This window comes from Panthera tigris, chromosome X, assembly GCF_018350195.1.
Source record: "Panthera tigris isolate Pti1 chromosome X, P.tigris_Pti1_mat1.1, whole genome shotgun sequence".
NCBI classification, from domain to species: Eukaryota; Metazoa; Chordata; class Mammalia; order Carnivora; family Felidae; genus Panthera; species Panthera tigris.
This window is the reverse complement of record NC_056677.1, coordinates 118,221,777-118,241,865: the sequence shown is the minus strand read 5'-3', so window position 1 is coordinate 118,241,865 and position 20,089 is coordinate 118,221,777.

The following is a 20,089-nucleotide window of genomic DNA, read 5'->3' as shown; positions in this document are numbered from 1 at the left end:
TGAAAGAAATCAATTATACTCATACCTCAAGAATTAAGCAGTAGATGGCACTAGAAGACACTGTAATTTACTCTTAAATCTCTTCATTAGGTGAGTCATCTTTACGATTTATAATTTATCCTAGTTAATTTCACCCCTTTCCTACACATACTTATTTTTGTACTAAACTAGATGTGTTAAAACTATATAGCAATGTTTCTGCCATTCAGCTCCACACATATTCAGCTGGTGCCTGATATATGCAAGGCACTCTGCTGTGTGTAGAGATAAGTAAGTCACTCACAGGCTTTGTCCTCAGTAAGCTTACGCTCCTAAACTGATCCCATGTGATAAGCATATCGTTCTGGCAGTCTCCGACCATTACTTGGAGAAATTTGTCATGATTTCAGGATTTTCTAGGTCCTAGGTAGGTATGTCAGTATAGTAGTGTGATGCATGGCATTGATATGCATAATTGAAGAGACAATCTTGCCTGGCCTTCTAGAACGTTCCCCAGACTTACCAGATACCTATAGGTTTGATTTCCACAGAAAAGAAAACCCACATTCTTTTCGTGGTATAGTAAACAATGGGTCTGCGCTTCAGTTTAGTTAAAGCACGTATGCCCTAGAAAACATTTCAACTCTTACGGATGATTTTTGCTACAGGAAATCTAGCAGACCAACTTCTTCTTGAACTTGTCAAGTGCTACTTGTGTGTCAGGCCCTGTACTAAGCACTGGGGATAAGAAGATGAATAAAGCAGTTTCTATACAGGAGGAAGAAGTGCTCAGAATGTTCCCTATCTCAGCAGATGGCATCATTCATCCAGTTGTGCAGGCCACAAACCTGGAAATCATTCCTCTTTTTTTTTTTTTTTTTTTTCCCAAATAGGCTCTATGCGCAGCATGGGGCTCTAACTCATGACCCTGAGATCAAGACTCACATGTTCCACCAACTGAGCCAGTGAAGTGCCCCCTGGGAACCATTCTTGACTTTTTTCTTTCACTCCTGTATACAATCCATCAGCCAATGGTGTTGACTGTATGTGAGATACGTCCATTTGTGCTACAACGACCTCTACCGTCCTGGTCCAAAGCATCGTTATCTCTATCCTGGGCTATTGGAATAGCCTCGTAACTGGCCTCCTTTCTTGTACTCTCTTGATATTGGTGTCTCCACCTAACAAGAGTTGGCCTTGTAAACTGAAAGTCTGATTTGCCATCCCTCTACTGTCTTCCCGTTGTCATTAAAATAAAATCTAAACTTCACATGGTCAAGCCTATGCCAGTCTCTCTGACTACCTCTCCTACTACTTCTACTGTCCCCTTTTCTACAGCTCTAACACCAGTTTCATACCAGCTGGCCCCATCAACTGACATTAACTTAGCACATTAGGTGCTATTAGGTGCTATTAGGGGAATTAATTCAGTTACATGCTGGCTCCACCCTGAAAAAGTTGAGCATCTGTCAGGGCTGGGGGTAGATCAGATGTATATAGCGATGGGGCGAACCGGGTCAATAAGTGCTTTCTCACGATGTGAGGGAGACGCTCTGGAGGAAAAGAACATTAGCTCTCTCTTGGAAAATGAAGGGGGCTACAACAAAGTAGATTTGAGAATAGAGGGATAAATTAACTCGAATATGAACAGAAGTAAAAGGAAGGATGACAAATGAAGACTCCAGGGTGTCTAGGCTGTGACCTAGAGATGTATCGTACAGGCAGATGTAAGGGTTGCAAGAAGATATAGATATTTTTTAACATCTGCATGGCTGTTTCTTTCCAGCAAAATACCGGAAAAATGATCTAAAATTTGTCCTCTATGTGCCTCCTATCAGGCATTATTCTAGTTAGTTGATGTACCGTATCTCATTGGATTCCCATACCACTGATAGGGCATTGGCGGTATAACCCCTTTGGGAAACACAAGAAACTGAGGCACAAAGAAGTTACGTTACATGCCAGGCATCATACGGCGAATAGGTGGCATTTGAGTCTGGGTCGATCTGCTTCCCAAGTCTATTTTTTCCTATAGACATATACTACCTCCTTATTGTTGTTAAACTCTTAAATAACATAACGTCCCCCCAGCAATACCATTAGTTGCATGGTGAAAACCTCCTAAGTGACGAGGCAAATGGAAACTACTTTTTGAAACCTTTGAATATGTGTTTGAATCACATCAGGTTTGCTCGAAGAAGGTGTTGTTTTGCCTCCGTGACTCTTCGGAAAAGCATTTTCTACCAGTACAAATGCATTTAATCAGTTAAGACTGTTCCAAATGACTTGCTCATTTGCCTAAACATAAATTTTGTTTGGAAAACACTTGCAAGTGTAGAGACAGCTTCAATATGAATTATGGCGCTTGGAGTGTTCAAGTAAGATGGATAGTGGCTGGACTCAGGATTAATGTCATATTTTTCTGCAGAAGAGCTTTAGTTTAGTTATGGCAGCATTTGAAGTCCGCTTAGTTGGGAATTTTAATTAAGTTCTGGGAAGCCCCTAAGTATACCATATTCAGAGGCCATTTTTTCCTAGTAGCCATAGAAAATTGGGCATGTGTACATGAATACTGTTCATGGACATAAATCATAGCCAGCGGGAAGGTTCGGAGGGTAGAAAGTTGGCTCAAAGCGATGTTCGCAGAAACTTCAAGCCAACTTAACCGTCAGATTTGCGTATTGGTTTCTACTTCTTTTAAAATAATATTTGAGCTTTTTCTTTTGGTTTTGGAAAGCCACCTTATCGCTTACAGTCCTATCTAGCTCATGAATTCATTTTTTCAGAACAGCAGGGAGTGTTCCTGATGCCTAAAGCTCACAAAAATCGCCTGTATTTCTTTTTTAGGGTACAGTTACGTACTTTGATTTTGGTTTTCTTTATGCATATTTCTCCCTCCATTAAATCTCTCCCCTTTAAAAATGTTTCCCCATCTCTGGGTATGGTGACGAAGACAGAATTGGTGATGAAACCATACAGAGAATGGGTAGGCTGAGGCCACTTGCTGCCTCAAGTTCAGTGTTTGTTATTTGTAGTTGTGTCTATCCTTAGGACACTATTGATGAAACTGCTTATTTGGAAAATTGGTGTTCTCAAGTGGAAACTTCAGAATTTTTCTGTTTTGAACAAGACTTAGAACCTGCGCGATGCTTAAAAAACGACTTTCAACGTGAGGAGAAGGTCGTGAAAATTAAGAATGAATATCTGGGGGCGCCTGGGTGGCTCAGTTGGTTAAACATCTGACTTCGGCTCAGGTCATGAGCTCACAGTTCGTGAGTTCGAGCCCCGTGTCGGGCTCTGTGCTGACAGCTCAGAGCCTGGAGCCTGCTTCTGATTCTGTGTCTCCCTCTCTCTCTCTCTCTCTCTCTCTCTCTTTGCCTCTCCCCTTCTCTCTCTCTCTCTCTCTCTCTCTCTCTCAGATATAAATAAACGTTTTTTCTGAAAAAAAAAGAAAAAGAATGAACATCTGTTTTAAAATTCTTTTCCTTTCCTTCTAGAATCTTTACTTTGGATAATGACAATATCATCCTTACAGTCACCCAGGCTTAAAAGTTCAGTCATCATTTGATTTCTCGTCCTCAAACCTTATATAGCTTTTGCTATAGTTTTTTTTCTCCTTAAACATCTGACCCTCATTATTCCTTGCCTAACAGGTAGAAAAACCTAAAGAAAAAAAGAAAAATATGTTAGTTTGTCAGCTCGACTCTACCCTTGCCTCCATTGCAATGACGTCTTTCCGTATCTGTCTCCCTTTCCTAGACCATTAGCTGTTTGATAATGATGCTATCTTATTAGTGCTATCTCTTCAGTACCTGTGACAGTGCCTGCCACACAGTTGTAAATCGTTAACATTTATTCAACAAATGTTTATTGAACGCCTACTCGGTTTTAACCACTGGGACCGTGTAAGCAAATAAGACAGACTTGGCCCTGCCCTCATGCCACCGAAGATCTAGTGGGGAGAGACAGACCAAGGATAAGTAGAAAACAAACAAAAATTAAGTTGTATTGAATGAGCTTAAGAGAACAAGGGAATGAACAGAGAAAAACAAGGGGGTTTCCGCTTTAGGTAGGGTTCACAGAAGCCTGATGGAAGAAATGTAGCAAGCCACATAATGAAAGGGCAGAGAGCATGACAGACAAAAGAAACAGCGTGTGCAAAGGTCCTGAGGTAGGACCTTTGTTCTCTTTGAAGAACCAAAATAAGACCAGTGTGGCTGAAGCCTAGTCTTCACAAAGTATGGTGGGATACCTATACCAACGTCAGGCCCATCAGGGTCACATCATGAGTCTTCATGGAATGGCAAAGGCTTTTAGGATGAGGATAAGAACCTCAGATGAGCATTTGGAAAGGAAAAGTCGTGCTGCTCTGGGGGTGGGGGGAGCACAAAAGGGGCAGAAAGGCCAGCGGGTACTGTCGTAGGGATCCAGGTCAGAGTTGTTCTCGCCTGAAGAAATTGCCTCTCGTCTACATTTTTCGGATTGCCTTTCGCCTCCGGCGTCCTAAGTCACTTGTGCTCTAGCTTTATTTTTCTGGTGAAGCTTCACTCACGTGTCTGTGTTCTGCATTTTGCAGTACCTGACAATTCCAGCGTAGACTTCCTGGGTACGGAATTGAAGACTTCCCGTGACACTCTTCTGCGCGGGCATACCTCCCATTTCTTTTCCCGGATGTGTCCTGTGCTCAGGCCAAACTGTAGTACTCGCCAGGCCCAGACGTGCCCCTTGCTTTCCTACGCCTACCTATTGAATCAGGTGACTGTCCCGGGAATGCTTCCTTCCTCATTTCTTTCCACGAAGCGTTTGTGCTTCCTTCTGGGACTGCTTCCGGTCTTGACACCTGCAACTTTTTCTGATACCAAGAACCAGAAGTAACGCCTCCCTCATCTGCCTCTGTCCTGACAGCACGCTTTTTCTCTTCTTCCTACCTCGCTCTTTGCTCCCTTCGATCCGTCTGTGTCATTCTTTTCTAAATCTGCTAGCACCTTGACCATAGCTTGAGCTCAGATTCGATTGAAACGAGTGCCTTTTTGTGTATTGTAGCATCTAACAGAAGACTGTGCGTGTGCATTTAGTGCCCCGTAGCTTAGTAGTTCTTGCGTAATTTTGAGATTGGCTCAAACAAGTTGGCTTCAGAGCTCCGTATTCTTGGACGCGTACTCACTTTGTATCTCTGAACATCTGGTTCTAAGATACAAGCACCTCATGTGCACGTGTTTGCGCCAGAATATCCCGCTACTTCATAAGAACAGTAAGCGCTTGGCATTTGCCTCTAAATCATAATCTTTAATTAATACTGAGATTTCAGGACTTGATAGGTAAAAAGGGACACCAAGAAGAAAGTAGCTGTAATGAAGAAACAGCGCAAGGGAGGAAATTATGTTGGGGTTGGCATTAGCACGAGCAGATATGCCAGGAAAAAGCTGACATGTGATTAGAATCTCAAATGTCAGGAAGAAATGCAGGCCATCAGTAGTAGGAGGTAGGTGATCATATAAGAGAAGCAGACGTTGGTTTGTCAGATGGTTGAATGATTCAGGAGAAATGTCTTCGTGTGCAGCATTTCAGGATTCCACAGTTTGGGATTGCGGATGAAGCATGGGCTGTGGCCTTGGACAGAGTCAGGTTCTACCTTGTGCGTTTCTGATGGGAAATAAGTGTCTAGAATTGCAAAGTTGCTTTCAAAATTGTAGAATTGCTTTGAGTGCAATTACAGTACAGTCTGGTTTGTAGCCTCCAGATCTCGGGAGAACTGGGTTCGAATCACGGTATTTGAACTTCCTAGGTTGATGGCTATGGATAAATTAGTTTATCTCTGTAAGCCTCAGCTTTCTCATTTGGAAAATGGCAGTAGCAGTAGTCCTTACCGCCCAGGGTTGAAGATTAAGTGACGAATTTCATGCAGAAAGCACTTAGCGTAGAGTCTGGTACACGGTAAGGTGCTGTCAGTTTCTCTCTCCCTCTCTTTGCCTTTCCAAGAAAACACATGGAGAATTTCATCTGTATGATACCCAGATGTTACGACCCTTTTTAACATGCCCACATCAGGAGGTCAATGAGGACCGATAATCATCGTATTAAGATCTGTACTGATTATGGGGGAAGTAAATATGATCCCTGCGACAAGATTTTCACATTTATCCTGTGGGTAAGCAGGAGAATGAGGGGACTTAATTGCAACACCAGAAGGATCATTCTCAGGCTTTGGGGGTTAAGAATGGATGGAACTTGGGCAGTTCTGAAGTTAGAAAGACTAGTTAATAGACTGTTGGCTGTTAAGAGCAGAGGATGAAATGAGAGGAGACGAACAGGAAGCTTTCACCTGGTTTGCAAACCTATATATTGCGTCACTTGTTACAAAGAACAAGTTTTTTTGTTTCGTTTCGTTTTTTATGCTTAAAGATAGTACCCCAAGCAGTGACGGTGGCACCGCCCAGCTCCTTCCTCACAAACTGTACTCAGCCTCTCAGCAGCAAGCCACCAGAGCTTTGAACTGTGTCTGCGAGCACCCGTGCTTTATCTCGATTCATTTTGTGCGTCAGTCAGCAAGAGGTGTCCTAAGGTATCAGGAAAGCCTGAGAGAGGTGATTTTTTTAAGGGGTCTGGGAATGCTCAAAACTTTTTCCATGTAAATTACTGGTAATTGCTTCTTTGCTTTATGCCATTTTGACTTAGGAAAGCTTTCATAGGAACGCTCTGCTTTCAGATAGCAGTGGGAGGGGGAGACCTGTAATTTCAAAATTACTTAAGTAGAATTGGCAGGATGTAATTATTGAAAATTGTGTAGGATGGGCAGGAGAGGGCAGAGATCAGGATGATGCACAGGCTTCTCACTGGGATAAGGAGATACTGGGAAGAAAATAAGTACTGCGGAGGGAGGACAGATTTTCCGGTTAGTTTCAACACAGTGAGTTTGAGGTGCATGTGGGTAATTTCACTGGTAATGTCTGGCAGGAGGATGGCTATAAAACTCTGGAAATCAGGACAAAGACGTGGACTGGAGATGCACAATTGATATTTATCAGCATAGAGAAGGTACAAGGCACGGGAATTGATCACTAGTGCCACAGACTAAATGTTTGCGTCCCCCTCCCTCCAACACTTGTATTGAAACCTGTCTTAGCCCATGAGGGTTCCGATAACAAAATACCAGAGACCCGGTAGCTTGTGAACAGCAGAGACATATTTCTTACAGTTCTGGAGGTGGGAAGCCCAAGATCACATGAGAAAGTGCGAATGTGTTACTCAATCAGCGTTCATGTATGAGAATGAGAGAAATAAGGCTAAGGAGGCAGGTATTAGTCTCATGAAGAAAGGTCTGATTGGCTAAAGCAAATTTGCTTAGACTTTATCCAGTAGCCCCCTGGTTCTCAGAACCTATTGTGCGTTAGAATTACCTTGGGAACTGGAACAAGACAGATTCCCATTCCCGTCTTCTTTGTCAGAAGGTCTTAAGTGAGACCCAAATCAAATCAGATCAGATCAGCATGCATTTGATCAGCACACTAGACAGTTCTATTGCAGGCAATGCGGAGTCACATTTTGAGAAACACTGACCTCATCTAGGGTATGAGAGGGTTAACAGTGAGAGTTTTTTGAAACCGGAAGTTCAGCTCTATCAATTTTTATAGTTGAGTGATAGTGTCCCTGAGCTGCTGGGTTGCCTTATGTGGTAGAGCAGCTATAGGCATAAAACACAGGCATCTTCCCCAGCATGTAGACGTGGAGAGAGGACCAGGAAGTGGAAATAAGGCCATGCCTTCCATATTGGGAAATGTCCCAATATGAAGCATTGGGATTTCTCATGGGCAGCCATCCGTTTAATAATTATGCTTTTGGTAATTACATTTGTTGGCAATTACATCATTTTACATACATAAAATTTTACTCTTCTACGTGGAATTTTGGTTCGCAAAAGCTGTGCTTGCCTCGAAGATCTCAACTTTGAAAGAGAAGGGAACATTTTAAGTCAGACCTAGGACCCAAGGAAACAAAGTAACAAAATATTTGGGCTCCCAAACAAACAGACAGACAGCAGGTAGTTAAGAGGTTTTTAATAAAAGTGTCCTAGGAGCAGGGAAGCCAATAGGAAGGGAACTGTGGCCGGTACTTCCAAAAGTAAAGAAGCCTGATTCACAGATCCGTTTCCCAGCTCAAGAAGTGAGACTTCAAATGCCAGGCTTCCCTGAGGGGCTGGGTGTTCTAATGGCTGGAGGTTTCGCTACTGATTGGTACAGCTTTTAGAGATGAACTCAGTGAACCTTTTTCTCTTGCATTTTCAATGGTCCAGGCTGGAAATGACCTTTTCAGAGAAACTGGAGAAGGAGCTACCAAGACAAGTGTATGTCATGAGGGCAGGTCGGCAAGGGCAGTGCGGGACAATGTAGGAGGGAAGCATAGGCCACAGGGGACACTTGGTATGCCCTTTGGGGAAAGGAAGACAAAGGGCAGGGAAATGACAGGAGTATCAGAAAATAGCGTGGAGAAATGTCTTCTGGCAGAGGTTAAGACTTACCTAACACTTTCTGGGGCCAGAGCCTCTGTGTTTCGCCATTTTAATAAAAAAAATTTTTTTTTTTTAATGTGTATTTATTTCTGAGACAGAGAGAGACAGAGCACGAGCGGGGGAGGGGCAGAGAGGGAGGGAGACCCAGAATCCGCAGCAGGCTCCGGGCTCCGGGCGGTCGGCCCAGAGCCCAACGCGGGGCTCGAACTCACGGACCGAGAGATGGTGACCTGAGCCGAAATCGGCCGCTCCACGGACTGAGCCCCCCAGGCGCCCCTCTGCGTTTAGCCGTTTTAGAACACATTCCCATCTCTGTGGCCTGATGTACTCGGTTTATCTTCTATATCCCCTCAGTAGAATGTTCCCTTAGAGCACGGATGTGTCCCGGTTTACTCAGTCCTGTACCCCCGGCATCAAGACGCGTACGTAGCACGTAGGGGTCACTCAGTAAATGTGTTTTCAGGAAACGAATGAATAAATGCTCTTTGGCCTTGAAGATGGTAGAGGTCAATAACTAATGGCAGGAGGTGGCTAGGGGATGGCAGTTTCTAGTCTCGACTGTCCATGGGAAAGCTTACTGCGGCGGGGAGGGAGCTTTTCGAGAAGAAATGGAAAAGGGTAAATTGGGAGAGCAAGTCTAAGGAAGGCGGCAGTAGAGGGCAAGTTGGTTGAGAACCTAAAAAAGAAAACTTTGGAAAATAGCGGAACCCAGGTCTTCCAGGCTTTATGCAACTTTGACCGCAAAATAAGGTCTGTTGGAAACGGTGATGAGATTTGAGAGTAACTGGGTGGTGTTAGGTCAAGAATCCAGGAGCGTTCCAATCCAGCTTAGCGGCCCAGAACTCTTCCTCGTGGTGAGATTCCTGAGAGACAGTCACACAAAAGGAAACGGAAAATGAAACCCCAAGTGCCACTTTGGGATTACGTGAAGAGTGCTGGATGAATTCTCTAATCGGGCACCTCTCTGGGCAACCTCTCTGTGCGTGGCTTATGCTCATGATCTGAAGTGCAGCGTCTGTGAGATACCAGTTAGAATTGGCTCTGCTTCCTTCCTAGTGGCCAGCAGGGGAGGCAGTCGCAGAGGTTGTATAAGGCAGCTCCCCATGTCCCCTTGCCTCGCTGAGTCACGAAGCGAAAATGAAGTGTTAGCACTTGCAAAGGAATAAGCATTACCGGTTGTTGTTTTGTTTTAAGAATCTTACTTGTCGTGTTATCCATTAGAGTGTAGGTTCCATGAGGATAGAACAGTGCCCGGCACATAGCTGGTGTTGGGTGGAGAGATGCCAAACGAATGAGCAGATTTGCATTTTCCATCTTTTAAGGACAGAGGAGAGCTGCTAGACTCCCTTGAGAAAATAACTTAAGTGCCAGGGACCGAGTCCCTCTGTCCCAGCCACTAGCAGGTGCTGTGTGTGTTGGGAGGTGCAACATATCAGGAGTTCGTAGGGAGGACGGGAGGGGTGACGGGACACAGACGGCAACGGCATTCAAGTGGCAGTTGCTAGGAAATTGGCCCTTGGACTCCGTCAGATGTTCGAGAGAGGCATGGGGAAATATTGAAATTCTTGTTTGGGATGTATTTCTATTAACTGAAACATCGGTCCAGACAAGAGCTACAAAAGTCACAGCTTTATCACGTATACGCCAAGGCTGGGATTACATGAGCTACTAAAGGGCACTGATATTATCTCAACTACTGAAATCGGGTTGCCAGGGTGATTGGCTGACATGGGAAGGCCGACCGTCACCCAGAAGGAAACCGAGAGGAGGCTATAAAATCAACTGTGGAAAACAGGAACTTTGCAGCTAGGAAAGTGTGTACGTGATGCCCAGCAGTGGGAACACTGGCGGTTTTGTTTATCGTGTTTAGACAAGCGTCTCACGTATGCGTCTCAAGATGGCTTGAGACCTAGGCAGACGGGTCTTTGAGGGAGCCTTCCTTCAGAGGAGGGGTCCACACCTTGGGGTGACAGCGTTTCGCTGATACTGGATTTGGAAGGCTTTTCCAATTGCCAATAATCCAGCTATGCATCCTTGAAGGGAATTGTGAACTTCGTAATTGAGGAAGACTAACACGAATGTGCTCCTGGCACTGAGATGGCTTCTTCCAGATGGTATCACCAGTAGACTGCGCATGGTCACGCAGTACAGTCCTTATAGCTTCTGTGTGAGGAGACAAAGGAGATCAAGGTCCCTAGGCCTATGCCACTGGCACCCGTTCCTTGCTCAGTGTACCACTGATGACGAGATGTAGAAGAGAAGAAAAAGAGGTTAAGGTGGCCATTCATTCCCCGAGGGTCCAGGCCCAGCTCAGTTTACCAGTCAGCAACTGTGGATGGAAGGGAGGGAAGAAAGAAAACCATATCCATCTGTACAGCTTTCTAACACAGTGACCTGGGCCATTACTAAAGATGGCCTCGGCAATGGCTCCAACCTTGACATAATCTGATTAGCGAGTCATGTTTCTGTGTAGAGAAGCTCTGGGAAAGTAGAGAAGTTTTCTTTCTCCTTGGTCTAAGTTAAGATTCACTTTCTGGTGACGGCATCCAAGAGTGTTAGAGAGTCCTACATATATATATTTTTAATGTTGATTTATTTTGCGGGAGAGAGAGAGCACATGAGCAGGGGAGGGGCAGAGAGGGAGAGAGAGAATCCCAAGCAGGCTCCTCGCTGTCAGTGCGGAGCCTGACGTGAGGCTCCGTCTCCGTGCATTGTGAGCTCATGACCTGAGCCAAGATCGTGAGTCGGACGCTTAACCAACTAAGCCCCCCCCCCCCAGGTGCTCCAGAGAGTCGTGCTTTTTGAATTCAAATTTGGACAGTGTGAATTTCCACAAAATTGTCATGAAATAATTCTCTTAAAATAAATCCTCCTGTTATCTTGAGGAGTCCATGGTCATGCCTCACATGTATCCGTAGACCGGTCTGGGAGCCTCGGCCTGTTTTGTTGTTCTTCTCCTGCTCTGGTTCCCGCTTGTCCACGTCAGAGCCACTGTTGTCTGCGTCAAAGACACGAACTTCACCTTCCCCACTGTCCATCATGAGAGTACGAATGCCCATGTGAAATGTCCTGTTTCTAGGTGCTCCAGAGGTACCCAGGTTTAAGGGGGCCAGGGCATTGCTGTGGAAAGATCTCTGAGGCGAGGGCTCCAATTCTGGGCCTCCTTTTGGCATTTGGATAGTGAAATAGCTCAGCTCCTGAGCCTGTATCACTGCGTCTCCCTGAAGAATACCGTAAACTTCTGTGCAGAATCTCAATCCTTTCCCAGAGCCTAACAGAGCACCTCATGAAAATCAAATCAGTATGACCTTCGCGCAACCAACTGCAGAAGCACGGAATAAAGACAGAGCCGACTGGGGAAAGATTTGTCGTGATTTTGTTCTGCAAGGGGAGACATTAGGGTTTTAGGAGCTTTGCTCTCGTAGGATATGAAGGCCTGCAAAGATTTCAGTTCTGTGATACTTTCGGTAATCCAAGCAGGTGGTTTTTAGGCCCTGCACCAGAGGCAGGGGAAATGGATGAATTCAAGAAGAAATGGAGAAGAGAACTCAAGGGACTTTAAGCAGATTACATGTGGTGAGCCGGGGTGAAGGGAGCCAAAGAGGGCTCAGTTTTATTCAAGAATGATGGAGAACGATGGCCCCAAGACCATCCGGGCTCTATCTGCCGTCTCCTTCTCAGTCATACATTACAATTTTTCACCTACGCATCCCATATTCCAGTGAAATGAAATTCTTTTCTGCCTCTTACGTGCCTTCACACTTTCCCTTTTATACGCCTTTGCTAATGTTAAAACCTCCACTTGGAATTGCTTGCTGCCAGCCTTATGTTCCAAACCCTACCATTAAGATCAAACGCACGTATTTATTATGTTTACAGAAGCAGGATAGTAGAGGTATTAAGGGCTGAGACTCGGAAGAGAGACTGCCCGAGTTCAACTCTTGGCTCTGATACTTAAGAGCGTGTGACCTTGAGACATTACTCAACCCGTCTGCGGTTCAGTTTCCCGATCTCTGAAATGGAGATAAGCAGGGGGCACTGACCTCGCTGTGCTGCAGAGAAGACTGAACGAGAAGGTCTGTGTAAAGCATCTGGGACAGTGCTGTTATTAGTCGACTCGTTATTACCGAGCAGTGATTATGCAACAGACATTAACTCAAAAGATTTTTTCCTTCCCCTGAGCAAACAAGCACAATCAGGAGCCTTTATATTTTTACCATGTGCTGGAATTCTTTATGGAAATGTCTTACCTCCCCAACTAGACCGCAAGCTCCTTGAGAGGAGGCACTGTGTTTTATTGTAGCTCACGATTCCTCAGAAATCCTCTCGGGACTGAGGCGATCCTGAGCCCAGTTTGGCGCACAGGTTCATGTTGTGAAGGCTTGGAGAGCAAAGGATCCTGGCATGCTTTGCGCAGTTCTCTGCTCAGAATTCTTTCGAACCCCCCCCCCCCTCAAATAAATGGTGACCGGCCCCTTTAAGGGTTTCTCTCCCAGGGTCACCAGGGCATCTATTTAAAATCAACAAACAAGGGGCGCCTGGGTGGCTCGGTCGGTTGGGCTTCCGACTTCCGCTCAGGTCATGACCTCATGGTCTGTGAGTTCGAGTCCCGCGTTGGCTCTGTGCTGATAGAGCCCGGAACCTGCTTCGGATTCTGTGTCTCCCTCTCTCTCTGACCCTCCCCCATCCATGCTCTGTCTCAAAAATAAAATAAAACATTAAAAAAAAAATCAACAAGCAAAAGTTACCTGTGGCCGACAAAGTTAAGGCTCAGGGTTCTACATACATAGGTACAAGGAACAGAGTGGCTATAGTGAGGACATTGTTGCTGGCCCACATCCTGTACAGACTGGTTATAGATGCATAGCTTGGGGGTTCTGGTCCTCAAAGAGGATTTTTTTTTCATACCAGCCTATATATTTTTTTAAGAGAAACACATTCTTCGTAGAAAGAATTGAATGGGAGTCATGCATTAATAAATAGGCATAGATGATGCATTCTTTGACATACACATTTTTTTTTATTCCCAAAGTGTTTTTTGGTTCTTTTTTCTTCGTAAAGGGTATGGTGCCGATCTTACTAATTCTTTCTTTTTCTTGTTCTGTGTATTAAGGGATTCTGGGGGAAAAAATTTAAGCTTCCAGTAAAACCTGATTTAAAGTGTCATTTAAAGATGTGGGAAAGCCCCGCTTACTGCATTATTAAATCTTTTCCGGCCTTAATACTGGGAACCGACAGAAACAATATTCTGTTTGTTCAGACTTAGAGAAGAAAGAGGTGGAAATTCAAGCACTCACAGCTTCGTGTATTCTGAAGCTTCAATTTTTCTGTGTGTTATGTTCTCATTGTGAGTTACATATGCTTAAAAATGAGGGGAGATGCAGCCTGTACTCAGATGTTATCACTTGGCTTTTATTCATTGTTGATTTACGGTTTGGAAGGCTTCAACTTGATGTAAAAACAGTTACTTGTCCTTGCATTAATATTCTCCCATGTTTTATTATGAAGGGGTGCAGAATTTGCCCCCCCCGAAATATGTCTCTTTGGCAGCAGGATTACTTTAGGCTGATTAGTTTTTAAACACAGCAGACCTGGGGAAAGCTCTGAAAACCGAGGAGAAGTTGCCCTTCTGTAGGGGACATTGACATTTAAAAAGGAAATCTCCATCGGTGAGGGTGTCTCCCTCTCCGCACCCGGAACAGGAGGGTGCCTCTGGGGAAACTCGGATCAGTGGAGAAGGCCGCGATTTAAATCTGCCGAACAGTTGTAGCCTGACTCAGTGTGCTTTGCCTGGTCACCTCCCCAAACTGGCTTCTGCCCCCCCCCCCGCCCCCGCTCCAAAATCTTCCATTTGTCTTTCTGAAGATGGTATTTAAGGTGGGGGTTCTTCTATTTGCTTTTGTCCTCTGAATCTTGTGAGGGGGAGTGTGTCAGCCAAAAATTAGAAGGGTAGAGGGAGAGTGGTTTTCCTTCTGCCACAATTCTTTGGAACATATAAAAAACAGGTCTTAGAGGGGTGCCTGGGTGGCTCAGGCACTTAAGCGTCTGACTCTTGATTCTGGCCTGGGTCGTGGTCTCATGGTTCATGAGTTCGAGCCCTGCATCAACAGGTCTTAGTAAATTGGCATCTTGCTGTTTCGTTGGTCCAATTTTTCCAAGTTTAAAGGAATCTGTATGCTATCAGTGATGTGTAAAGATGGTATTTTTTATCAATTTCTCCTTCAATATGTAAGTAAGGCCACCCGGGAAACCCCAAATCCTGTTTTTGTTTTCCCTCTCCCTCTGTCAGATGTGAGAAGTAAGGGAGATGATTCATTTTCAGAAATACCGGATAAAAGCTGGGCTGTGTAGTTAACAGTAGGTTTACAACCTATTGGAAATATGTACGATCCCCACCCTCTGCCGTGGAATCCCACACCGTTAGACACTTCACTTTCTGGTTCTTCTTCTCCCTCTCCGTTTCATGGGCTAGTTTTCATGGGCTTTGCAATGAGCACGCACCAAAGAACAGAGGGAGGCGGGACTGAAAGTCTCTGCACCACCTCAGGGAATATACATTTGTTCCAGCCAGACTACTTTTTGCCTTAGGCACGCACAGGAGACTCCCGGGGAAGGGAAGGCTGTAACCGCCGTAGTGCTCAGCCAATGAGGAGCCAGGGGAGGGACTTCACGCTAGGAGATAAATAGTCTGCTTGTAAGTGCCCCGAGTGTGCCTGTCCATCGGACACCCGCTCTTGCAAGAGCGGTCATTACAGCCTAGCTTCACTGTGCTCTCAGTCTCCGCAACCCTCCTTCGATTGGGTCGGTGGGCTTATTATTTCTCACAGTGGATTTTGCCGCGTCCTGCCCTCCCACCGAGGCCACAGCCGAAGTGCACTTACCAGGTCATGGTCCTGGGGGACACCAGGGGGTTTCCTCTGGACTGACCAAAGTTTGCAAAACTAAAATTTAAACAATGTATGAATGTGTTGGGACAGGTTTTTGTGTCCCATTGCCCCCCTCTGTGCCTGTATTTCCCCATCTCCAGGAGAAAGGACTTTTGTTTTAAGCTTAATAACACCTTAAAATTAGATTACATGAGGTAGTGACTATTTGCGTGAAATAGGTTGATCCCGTAATGTTCCAGTCTGTGTCTTAAAAGGCAGTATGGCAGTTAGAAGCCTGGACTCTGGAAGCAGACTGCCGAGGTTGAAATCTTGGCACCAGAATGTGCTAGCTGTGTGAGCCATTTCATCTCTCTGCCTCAATTCTTTTGTAACCTGTAAGATGAGGGAGATAATTGCACTTAACTTGGAGGGTCGTTAGGAGGGACAAATGTACATCTAAAGTAAATGTACATCTAAAGTACATCTAAATGTACATCTAAAGTAATGTACAGCACGTAGTGTGTTCTGAAAGTCCTGAGCTGACCCTGGAGTGGGCTATAACATGGCAAGGAGCCACGTCTCCCCTGGGGAAGTTGGGAATGAAGGTCCCCCGGCTTTGACCTTGCTGAGGTGGGATCCAGGGAAGAAGCGGGCGGGTAAAAAAGAGAAGATAGGCGGGTACTCGGGGAAGAAAGACGACTTCTTTTGCCTGCCGAAGATGTCTTCGTTTTGAGTGCAAGGCAGCCAGGGGGGAAACGGAAAGCAAAGGTTTGCATCATCCTTTAGACCACGAGCGTGGTTCTGTTCCACTGATAGTAAGAGCGTTCTCTGCCAAGTAATAGCCCACATCTGAATACACTCCCAGACCTAACAGTGTGGCGATAGAAAAGATCTATGTTTCACTTTTGAGAGCAACACACGTGCTAATAGAAGCCGTTTGAATACTGGAGCATTGGAATATTCAGGCTCTTTTTGCTAATTTATGGAAACGAGGAGAAAAGATACTTGAAATTGAGACCGTGCCACAAAGTCGGGGAGAGAAAGTTGTCTTGTGTGAAGAAAGATGGCTGGTTTTAATAGAATGAAATCTGAGAGGACAGCCTGGAAAACAGATTAATTGAAGAATCTCCCACCTCCTGGATCTGTTGCTCATTAACGCATGCTTGTATCTTTCGTTTCCCACGTGACCACGAGCTTTGGAACACTTTTTATAGAACAGTCAGACACGAAGCAAATGAGTTTAAAATTATGTCCGTCTTTGTAGATGTCAAAATAGGACATTGAACGTTTTGGCTAATTAAAAAGTCTGTATCTTCTAAATGAATATTGAAAGCTGTTTTCAAATTGAAAGAGTTCTTGAGAACTACAGAAGAAGGTATGCATGACACATGGAGAAGAACAGTCAAAAAATTTGCTTGATAATCATGGAACCTCAGAGCCAGAAGGAACATGGGAGACGATCCACTCTAGCCTCCTCAATTCATAGATGAGGCGCCTGAGGCCCCGCTACTTAGAAGTGGCTTGTTCCCATTCAACACGGCTAATGAGTCTTATTAATCAGGACCAGAACGCGGATCTTCCAGGGTTCAGGTGACACATTCCTTCTAATTCACCATAGCAGTAAGAGCCCTCACTGGGTGGGTATGTTTGTGAAAACCAGGAAGAAGCTAACCCCTTCTGGTACTCCTGGAATCACCCTCAGTAAATTGCCTCAAGAAATGTCATGGCTGCATTTAGGATAGATTTGATTTGATGGTTTTCTGTAAGTTTCTTTATGTGACAGTTTCACACATGGAGGCTGATTTTGCTCAGGGCGCTTTTATTTTATTTATTTATTTTTTTTAATTTTTTTTTTTTAACGTTTATTTATTTTTGAGACAGAGAGAGACAGAGCATGAACGGGGGAGGGGCAGAGAGAGAGGGAGACACAGAATCGGAAGCAGGCTCCAGGCTCTGAGCCATCAGCCCAGAGCCCGATGCGGGGCTCGAACTCACGGACCGTGAGATCGTGACCTGAGCTGAAGTCGGACGCTTAACCGACTGAGCCACCCAGGCGCCCCGCTCAGGGCGCTTTTAATGTGCCAGCAGTCATGATAGTGAAGATAGAGGTTCTCGGTGACTCAGTTTCTGGACATGCTCAAGGGACTTAGGGGGAGAGCAGAGTTTGGCGATCCTGGACGGAAAGGCTGTTGTCGTAAAACAGACTTTAGGACTTCAGTCACTAGAGAAATCGCAGTATTTTTTCCAGCAAGGCATCTATTTGGGGAGTTTGTCTCAAAGGAATTATACTCTGTATCACGCTCCACCTTATCAGTAGGGGGCTGCAGGATTCACCTGGGATTATTAAAAATGTCCAGGAGAGTCTGACACAGTGAATGCTCAGTAAACGCTGGCCGTTAGCTGTCCGTGATTCTACCGTGGTGATACGACACTTCTCTGCTATGACTTCTTCCCAGGGCATTAAACACCTTGTTTCCAAAATAGTAGGGTACCCTAAGCTTATAAACGGAAGTTGAGAATGTCAGCAACTAACGGCTTCTCTCAGATTCTGAAGCCCAACACCTTCCTCTACAGAAGTGAAAGTGGAGGCGGGGGATGGAGAGGGACCGCATCCGGGTCCCTCCTGGGCTCGGTTGTGTTGTGCTGTAGTTGTGGCCGTATTTCGCAATACTACCAAAGAGTGGCCGGAGTTAAAATCCATACTTCATCTTAAAAGAGGAAACACACGTTTTGTCAAAGAGTAGCGACTGTTCTCCTACTATGCCTGATGGATTCCGGGAGCGGCAGCCACGTCAACAGGCCTCGAGATGAGCGCCACAGATCACGCACCAGCTGTTGGGATTCTAGAGTCAAAGGACCAGGGTGGGGCGTATGCCAAAATGAGGTAAGCTTCTAACGTAGACTTTCCCCAGGATCTGTGCTATGCTTGCACCGCCTTTGGGGATCTTCTGGAGAAGTTTGGATGGTTACACTAATGAAAAACGGGGGGCTTTTTTAAGGTGTCAGAAATCCAGTGAAACTTCCAACCTCAAGATGGGCTAACTAGTTGAATGTTTTTAACCCCTCTTACTGAATAAAAAATGCTGAACCGGCAGAACATTTTTGACTGCTGGACTACGATTATTTCAGAAAATGTATTATTGGCCAACGTGAGAATTGTGATTAGGGAATGTGGACTGAATTAACCATTGCTGACAGGCAGCTGTCTCGTCAGTTTCTTCCCTGGGAATTAAAGTCTCTCTGAAAGAGACTTACTCAAGGATAACCAAATAATCTGAAGGATGAGCACACTCACTTCCTGAGGCATTACAATATAGACGAGGTGATATGTCATTTTTCCACTCCACTCCATATTTAATGTCCTTCTATTATTCCCCTTCTCATACAAGCTGGAGTTCAAAATCCTTTGGTCTTGATTTTCAAGGTCTTTCCCAGTGTGACTGTGGACGGCCTCTCATGATGTCTCTTCACTCTGTCTCCGAACCTCTGTAATACCCAGCAGTCCTACGGAATTATTTTCTTTCTCTCTAATAAGCATGCCTGTTTTCATCCAGGCCGTGGCTCCTGCTCTTTTCCCTAACTGAATGCTGTCTCCTTTGCCCTTCCGTGATCCTTCCGCAAGGGGTACCGCACCTGTTGTCTTCCATGTGAAGATGTACCCGAAATGAATAGTAGCTACCATTTATTTAATACCCACTCTGTGCTGGGCATTGGTAAGAGTTTTTGTTTGTTTTTGTTTTTGTTGTTTTTTTTTTTTTTTTGCAACATCACCCAGCTTATAAGTGGATAAGCCAGAATTCAGACTACATTCTTCCTGCCTCCAACGCTCAGGGTCTTGACCACTGGGCCTGCTACCAACACATCCATACTGCTTTGTCCTCCCTCAGCCGAGTGACTGACTTTTTTTTCCTGTGTGTGCGTACAGCCCTTTAGTCGTGTCATTTTTATGCCACTTATCTGTGCGGGTTGTTTACACGTCCGTCTCCCCTGCTCATCTGTGAATTTCTCAAAAGCGAAGTCGGCATCATATTCATCATGTAGCCCCCCCCCCCAGACCCGAACGTGCGCCCGGCACTGACTAGATGCTCAGTAAACACTGGATTCTCTGAGGGTTACAAATGATGTAGTCTACCATATCTCTGCCCAAAGGAACTTCATCGAAGGGGCCTGGAGTCCAAGAGGTGGGTAGGTGAGGAGAGCCGATTCTGAAAGCCGTGGGTGGTGCTCCTCCTAAGGCCAAGTGTGGCTACGGCTAATGTGACTGCTGGGGAAAGAGAGCATCACCATGGAGCTGCTCACAAAGTCATCTACGGTACTTTAAAGGAGCCTACGCAGGCCGGCCTGGTCAGGGGTCACAGGGTTTGGTAAATAGAAGCATGGCCTCTGGGGATCAGCTGCCTCAGTTTGAATCCGAGTTCTGTCTCCTACCAATTTCATGACCTTGCAATTTCACTTCGCCCCTCAGTTTCCCTACCAGTAAAGCGGGATAATACTAAAACGTGGTTCACAGCCTTGTTGAGAAGGTTAAATAGGTAAATGGATGTGAAACACATGAAACGGTGCCTGGCACAGGGTAATCAACTCGGCACGCGTTTGATTTTTATCACCCAGCCTGATTTTTTTCCTCTACCTCTAGTCTCATGAGGAATTGCGTGTATCAAGTGTATAACTAAGTCAGGTTTGCCAAGGGTCAGTAATACCGCTTTCTGGCTTTTTTTTTTTAAATCATAGTTTCCCT